Below are 8,537 nucleotides of genomic sequence, written 5' to 3'. Positions count from 1 at the left end.
GTTTAGTCCGTACGACAACAGACAATCATACCATAGGTTAGCTTCTAGGGTTTAGCCTCTACGATCTCATGGTAGATCAACTCTTATAATACTCATATCATTACGAACAATCAAGCAAGACGTAGGGTATTACCTCCATCAAGAGGGCCCGAACCTGGATAAACATCGTGTCCCCTGCCTCCTGTTACCATCCGCCTTAGATGTATAGTTCGGGACCCCCTACCCGAGATCCGCCGGTTTTGACACCGACAGCCGTCGTCCCGGGATCCAGCCAAGCTCCGCTGGTCGGAGCCTCTGGCGGCGGCGAGACGAGGGAGGGGACGGGGTAGGTGAGTGGCGGCGCTAGGGTTCGCCCCCCGAGTCGCCAGGAGAGCGACCGATGAAAGGCTATCTCAAGTAACGTATATATGATGTAGGAAGATGTGATTGTTTGCAAACAGATTTGAGCGCTGCCGAATTGAAAAATAGATAAGTGTATATCAAAATTCATAGAATAAAGTTAAAATTTGTTCACTATGTTCATGTTCATGTAATCTTGTTTACCCAATTATGTTGGCGTTCAGATACAGAGGCCGGGAGTACATCCTTCTTTTCTAAAATAAATAAATTATGTTGGTGCTGCATACTAGAACTCATTAAAGGCCGGGAGTACTAATCAAGATGGACCATTTATGTTACTAGTAGGTCATTGTATACTACTTCCTTCATCCCAAAATGAGAAATTGAATCTTTTGCCCCACTTTACTTCTCCATAAGATCATTTGCCCCCTCTGAGAGGCTACCGGGTGGGGCTCGGGGCCACTGTTATTGAGACAATAACAGGGCAAATCATCCAACTCGTTGTAAAGTGGAGCAAATCATCCAATCCCCCTCCCAAAATAAGTATCTCTGACTTATTATAAAGTAAAGTTAAGAACAGAGGGAGTACTATTCCTTTTCACTTGAATGATTTTTTAGTTTTATAAACACATGGAATTCTCCTATGTTGCAACATTCACTACCGGACTCACGGTCTATGCCTACGGCCAAGGGCCGTCGGCATAGGCCCCCAAGCCGTCGGCATAGGCCTATGCCTACGGCTGCCGTCGGCATAGACCCGCCGGCGTAGATGCCGTCAGCGTAGTCTTGTCAGACCGTCGGCATAGTAAAGCCGTCGGCATAGGGGCCTATGCCGACGGCCTAGCGTCAGCCGTCGGCACAGTATAGCCGTCGGCAGTCTTTTTCGTCTGACGGCAACGGACGGCGCCGTCAAAAACGCGGACGAATCATGCAATGCCATGTGGCAGGGCTATGCCTACGGCAAAGCCGTAGGCATAGATGAATCTATGCCGACGGCTTTGCCGTAGGCATAGCCCTGCCACGTGTCTTCTTCTGGTTACTCCTGGCAGCAGAGGTATGCCGACGGCTTTACCGTCGGCATAGATCCGCCACGTGGCGAGCCCTGGTGACTCCTGGGCTTATATATGCTGACGGCTTTGCCGTAGGCATAGTTTTTTTTATTTTATTTTCCCTGTTTTCTCTTTTCCAATTCATTTGACAGCATTTCAAAACAGAACAATATGAAATTATGCAGAAATATGACAGTTCATCATCTAAACATACTCAAGTTCACCATCATCATCTAAACATACTCAAGTTCATCACATCATCTAAAGATCATCACCGACTCAAGTTCATGAACATAAAAGTAGTGCAAGACATGAAACATCATAAAAGTAGGAATATGAAAGGCATGGCACGACGGCCACATGCACGGAATCATCAAGCAAGACCACCTCCGCCAAAACCACCACCTCCGCCAAAACCACCACCTCCGCCAAAACCACCACCTCCGCCAAAACCAACACCACCTCCGCCAAAACTGCCATCGCGACCAGCACCACTCTGCCAGATCGGAGTGACTGGGGTCGACGGAGCAGGAGTCGAGCCACCGGTCCCCTACATGTTTCAGAAAAGATTCTAACAGTAAATATGATAGTGTTGAATGAACGAGAACTAGTTTGTCAGTAGTTAGGCAAATGTACTAACCGGACCATCACTGCCTAGTGCCACCCATTCATCGAACGTGGGCACGTGTGGGGGTTCTCCCGCAGGTGGTGGTGGGGGTCCCATTTGTGGTGGACCCGTGCCGTTACTCCAAGCCACCAACATAGCCTGAATGTTAGTTAAACAAGCAAACTAGAAGATCAGAAGGAATGAAAGTGCAAAAATTTAGCTTGGTTTTAAGAGGGCAGAACTAACCGTCATCATCTGACGGTTGTAATCATCGTTTGCCTTCACTCGTTTCAAGTACTCCCGCACCTCGAGATTCCTATGCTCGACAAACTCCTTATATGCCTACATAATTTAGATTGTTTCTAAGTGAGCAATGCTGAAAATAAACTGAGAATGCTTGATAGAAAAAGATAAAGAGGAAGTACTTACAGCATGCTGGCGGGCTAAAGGAGTCTGTGAACGCCCCGTACTCTCTAACTGGCTCGGGTTGCTAGCCCAAAGCTGTGTGTACGAGATCGAAGGAGTGATCAAGCCGTCGAAACACTGATACCGGCCATTCTTCTTCCCCTGGATGGCCACCACCGCCGTGTCGTCGATCTGAGACTGGGCGACCTCGGCAACAGGAACATCCGGATGCAACTCCTGATAGTGATGAATGTAAGACCCCAGGTGCTCCTCGGTCTTGCCGTAGTACTGGCTCTCGCCCTCCTTGCGACGACTCCGCTCGCGGGCCAGCTTCCACGACTCCATGTCTGAGAGCGGCCTCTTCAACTTGTCCTCCTACAACGTCAAATAGAAGTTAGCCATACATAAGAACATGACGGTAAAGAAGAACAAAAATGCATCATGCACATAGATATACCTTCATGGCCTTGAAGCTCCAGTGGTTCCTGTTTCCTTGGCCGTGTGTCCCGTCGGCTCCACGGTTAGCCCGGCCCTTGATGCTCTTGGCAGCAAACTCTGCATCGGCGCCGAGCCACCTATCCACCAAACTCGCCCATCCGTCATGCCTTCCATAGCACCAACGAGGAACAACCTATGCAAATTTTGGAAGCATGACATGTGAGCACAAAACATAGAGTTGACTGCTTGAAACAATGAAAAGTTAGTAATAGTTACCATCATGAACTGCTCCCTGTTCAAGGTAAGTCGCTGCTTCTGTGCTTGACTTTTGGTCATCTTTTGGTGCAGGTAGTAGTGGTAGTACTGCGAGACGGTAACCCAGCGCACCTCGTACTGCAACTGATGAGCTTTCTTCTTCGCAGCCGCAAGCAAGACCACGTCGGCTCTGGCCTTGTGCTCGTCAAGAACTCTATAGAGTTGCTGCATAAACCAGAAGCAAACAAGGCATGAGTTGAGTGATCCAATGATAAACTATGAACGAAACTGAAGACAAGTAATTCAGAAGAGAACTTACCCAAAATTTGGTGATCACGGCCTTAGCGGCCGTCCCGTACTCCGCGTTGCTGCAAGCCTCGTAGTGGGCCCAACTCGTGGCCAAAACCCGCAGCTGCGGGTCCCTGTCTGGCCGCGGGCAGAATAGGCCAGGCCAAAAGTGCTTCAACAGGACAGTGATAAGGCCGTTCGGTTTACGGCCATTTCCGCGAAGGATCCAGTTTCTACAAAAGAATCAAATGATTGCCATGTGTACAATAAGAAAATGTTGTCATGTGTTGAAAATATGATTGAGAGGCACTTACTCTGTCCCCACAGGTTCAATGAGCCACTTGTGCTCCTCGATAGAAGGTGGTGTAGGTAGTCCGGCATTACCACGCAGCCACCCCTGCGGAGCACCCGGTGGCAAGTCACCCCACAACTCGGGATCAACCGCCCCTCCACCCTCCTCGCCCTCCTCCTCACCCTCCTCCTCGGCCTCCTCCTCCTCACCCTCCTCCTCGGCCTCCTCCTCCTCACCCTCCTCCTCGGCCTCCTCCTCCTCGCCATCAGGAACATACTCCTCCTCCTCAGACTCAGAAGGTGCCTCTGTATGGGAGGGCATCGAAGAAGACCCTCCTATTTCGGACACGGCCCGGAGTTTTTTGCCCCGGCTGCCTCTCCCCCCACCTCCTCCTCCTCTAAGGGCTCTCCCCCCACCGCCTCCTCCTCTAGGGTCTCCTCCCCCGACCCCTCCACCTCCCTGTGAGGTGTCATCCTCGCGTAGTCGGGAGGGAACCTTGTGGGCTCGTCCACTCCGAGTAAGTCCTTTAAATTTACTGAGGAAACTGGCACCGCTGGACTTGCCCATGATTAGCAAACTTGCATTGAGAAGAGAATAAACAATTAGTAAGGATATCAATTAAACAAGCATACAGGAAAAACATTAATACTAGAAGAGCACATTAAGCATACTATTTTAATGATCATTAAAAGAACTTACATTTTCTAGAACCCATATGAATCATCACTATTGTAATCTATTTGTGGAGCGGTCTCATCATCACTATCACGCATATCTTCTTCGTTGTCTGACGGAGGTGGAGGCTCTTCCTCATCGTCAGCGTCTTCATTTAACTTTTCAAGCATAATTATGTCTCTTTGATTCACAACTGCCTCACCATCAATCCGTGCGTCGTCGTCGTTTGGGTCCAGGTCAACATAACCCAAGTCATCATCCTCGTTGTTTCGGACCACGTCATCATGTTCCTCTTGATAGAACAGTCCCTCGTATGTCATGGGGTTTATGTTGTAGTAATCATCATCGTTCGGGTCCGGTAGCTTACCATGCGGCGACACCTTGAACACAACTTCCCAACCCTTTAGGTACTCTTTCTGGCATGGGTAAGGCAGATAATATACTTGTGTGGCCTGGGTAGCGGCGATAAAGAGATCAGCTCCGGCATAGACGGTTGATGGTTTAACTTCAACTAAACCAACAGAAGGCGTATGTCTCAGGCCCTTTTTGGGGTCGAACCATCGGCATTTGAACACAGTGAGACTTAGGTGTTCGCGGCCAAGTTTGAATGTAAGCTCGTATATTTTTCCTACCCTTCCGTAGTAATCTATTTTATTATCTCCTTTAGTGAAGACTCTGGTATTTATGGTTTTGGGATCAGGCCGACTGTTCTGGTGCTCCTCTGTATGGAAGCGATACCCATTCACATCATACTTTTCGCATGTCATGACGACAGGGTCAAAACCCATGGAAACCCATCTCAATTCTTCATCCATTGATTCGGTCGGATCATTTCCCTACAAGTTCAATTGAAATTATAGGGTGCATGAGTTTAATTGAAATTATAGGGTGCATGAGTTTAATTGAAAGTGTGAAAAATTACTTTCTCCATGAACCACGCAACGAAATTTTTCCTTCCATCAGCACCCTTTTGGAGAAGAGCAAGTGCCTCCGCTTCAGTAGGAGGCAGCATTCCTGTCCATTCTTCTTCAACGAATCGACTACAATAAAAAAAGCGGTATAAGAACTAGGCAAAGTGAACATAACGAATTGACTAAAAGAATGGTGCAAAGGTATTACCTCATCCACTCATCCTCAACTTCCTTGATGTTGTGCAAGATATAGAACATGACATCCTCCCACTCATCTCGTGGCATGACATAAGATGTCGAGCATCCAGCCCTGCCACCTTGCCCGGTGAATAGAGGCAACTTGGGTTTATACTTGGGTTCTTCTGTATTGTATCGAGACACCTTATTGTGCAACGTGGGAACATGGTCCGGATAGTAGGCTGTCCTGAGGTCTGCCACCTCCTCTAGGATAACTGCCTCAGCTATGGAAGCTTCAATCTTAGCTTTGTTTCCACATTTCTGTCTCAGATGCTTGTTCTGTCTCTCAGGGCCGTACTGCCAACGATACTGCATAGGGCCCCCCAACAATACCTCGTTCGCAAGGTGCAAAATGAGATGTGTCATCGGAGTAAAGAAGCCTGGCGGGAAGATCTTCTCTAGCTTGCATATCAACTCCGGCGCCTTCTTATGCATTTCTTTTATCTTCTCAGGACATACTTCTTTAGCACAAAGCGTTCGGAAGAAATGGCTTAACTCTGCAAGCACACGCCAGACACGCTCGGGAACATAGCCCCGAACCATCACCGGCATAATCCGCTCAATCCATACATGATAGTCATGACTCTTGAGCCCGGTCATTCTGCCCGTTGAAAGATTGACCCCCTTACTTATATTCGACGCATAACCATCAGTGAACTTCACGACGTGTTTCAGCCACTTGAATGCCTCCATCTTATGATCCTTTTTAAGTACGAAGTCAGCATCTGGCTTGAACCAAGATTTTCGACTGCCTGTGGGAGGTTGCATGTGAAGACGTGGTCTATCACAAATATTCTGTTGATCGACTCTAGCATTAACATTATCCTTTGTCTTATCAGGAATGTTGAGGATCGTGTTAAAAAGGGACTCTGCGACATTCTTTTTGGTGTGCATCACGTCGATGTTGTATGGAAGTTTGAGGTCCTTAAAATAGGGAAGCTGCGTGAAGGGGGTAATGTGAGTCTAGTTGTGCGTCTCACCATATCCTTCGTACCGTACATGGTTTTCGGCAGTTCATGGCCCTCGGGCAGGCTGTTAGCCCATACTCCCAGAAATGCTTCGAAGCAACCTCGGCTACAGCCGTACTCAGCCTTCACTGCCATCAGTTGCGAGATGGCATCCAGCACAGACAGCTTGGCACCCTCATAGAGAGGTTTCTTTGACGAGGCCAAGATTTCCAGGAAGGCCTTTGCGGTTTCCTCCGGCTCCTCCGGTTCATTCGCTGAATGTGACGGAGGTGTCGGATGTGCAGCAAAGACATCATCTAGCATGTCTCTAACCCCATCATCCTCATAACCAGCAACGCGTTGTCGTATCACATCCTCTCTACCACGGTCCCGCTGGGCAAAGTTTATCGGCATATTAAAGTTGGGCATAAATCCATGCGTGCGAAGGTGCTTAGTCATCTCACTCTTATCTCTGCGGATACGTCTCCCACATCTGGCACACGGGCATTCTGGCACCATCCTCATTGGACTACGGAATATCTCTTTCAAAAACACATCAGTTTTCTCGACCCACTCTGTTGTTACTTGATTCCGAAGGATAAACCCACTATACATCCACTGATTATCTGCCATCTCTGCTTTATTGGAAGCCACACAACAAAATTAAGGATTCATTTAAATTACCAACATCAATATTTTATTTTTTACAAGGTTGACGAGTAATCCACCTACATCTCTAATAGGTAAAGATGGGTCCTAATCCCACCCGAGAATGTGTAGATTGAGTACGGTCCATGCTCTACCCCATTCCGAGACAAAATTTCGGCAGCACCTCCCCGCTGTTCTCCAAATACACGTCTCGGCAAAATGTCGAGAGAATGTGCATCCGGAGAACAACAGGGAGGCGCCGCCGAAATCCTGTCTCGGAACGGGGTAGAGCATGAACAACGTACCCAATCTACACATCCTCGGGCTGTCCATGGAAAGCGCTGGACAATCCGAAAGAGCTGCGGTGATAAATATGCAATTGAATGCATATTTATCGATGCAACCCTTTCAGACGGGAGACCTAGGTTACGCGACTTGATGTGAAAATTCAATCTAGTGACATGGAAAAAAAGTGGACGAGGTCATGGAATTGTTGCTCACCCTCCGATGTAGAGGATGTAGTCGATCAAAGGAGGGACGATCGTGGAGAAACACCTCCAACGTCGACGGTCACTCCACGAAGATGGAACACCACAAATCCTGTTAATTCGACCAAGTGCAAAAAAATAGGTTAAGCATTGACAGTTTAAACTATGAAAAAAAATCATATTTCGTCAAGTGTAAAATTTTGTCCTTCAATTTTTTTAGCAAGATCATCATGATTAAATAACCACTCATCATATGTCAATTTTGGAGCACATCTCACACAACTATTTTAGAAACTAAATGTCACATAGCAAGGATTTAGACACAACTTCACCTCCTATCCATGCCATCTCTAGACGTCAACAACTCAAAGAACATGACACAAACAACAACTCAAAAATTTGTTTTGCATGCATATGTGAATAGACTTAGTGGCCGAATACACCATCCATTAATCTCACATGCATATATTGTCATAATCCATTACATATCATATTGGTACAAATATTAGGCTTATGGACATAAAATCTAGAAGAGAACAATGCTAACAATTACATCACTTGTCTTTATGAAGATAAGTTACACATGTCCATACATAGTAGTTATTTGCAGCAAATTAATATGAGACTATGAATGTCATAGTAGGAAAAATGAAAAAAAAAAGAGCATAGCTCACCGGGCAGAGGAGCGTCACGGCGATGGAGGGCCGGGAGGGACGGGGCTGGTCGTGGTCGGCCGGAGAAGCAGAGCCCGCCGCCGACCGGAGCTAGCACCAGGGCCGGCCGGGCAGGGACGCGGGCCGCTGGCCGGAGCCGTGGCCAGGCGTGCTCGGGGAGGGGCCGAGGCGGGGCCCTGCCCGGTTCGTGGAGGCAACGCGCCGCCGACCGAGGCTGGGGTGGAGGCAAGGCGCGAGGAAGGGAGGGGAGGGGATGGAGCGGCGACGGGCGGGCGGGCGGCAGA

Source organism: Triticum dicoccoides, chromosome 6A, assembly GCF_002162155.2.
Source record: "Triticum dicoccoides isolate Atlit2015 ecotype Zavitan chromosome 6A, WEW_v2.0, whole genome shotgun sequence".
Lineage (NCBI taxonomy): Eukaryota > Viridiplantae > Streptophyta > Magnoliopsida > Poales > Poaceae > Triticum > Triticum dicoccoides.
This window is presented reverse-complemented; position numbering follows the sequence as displayed.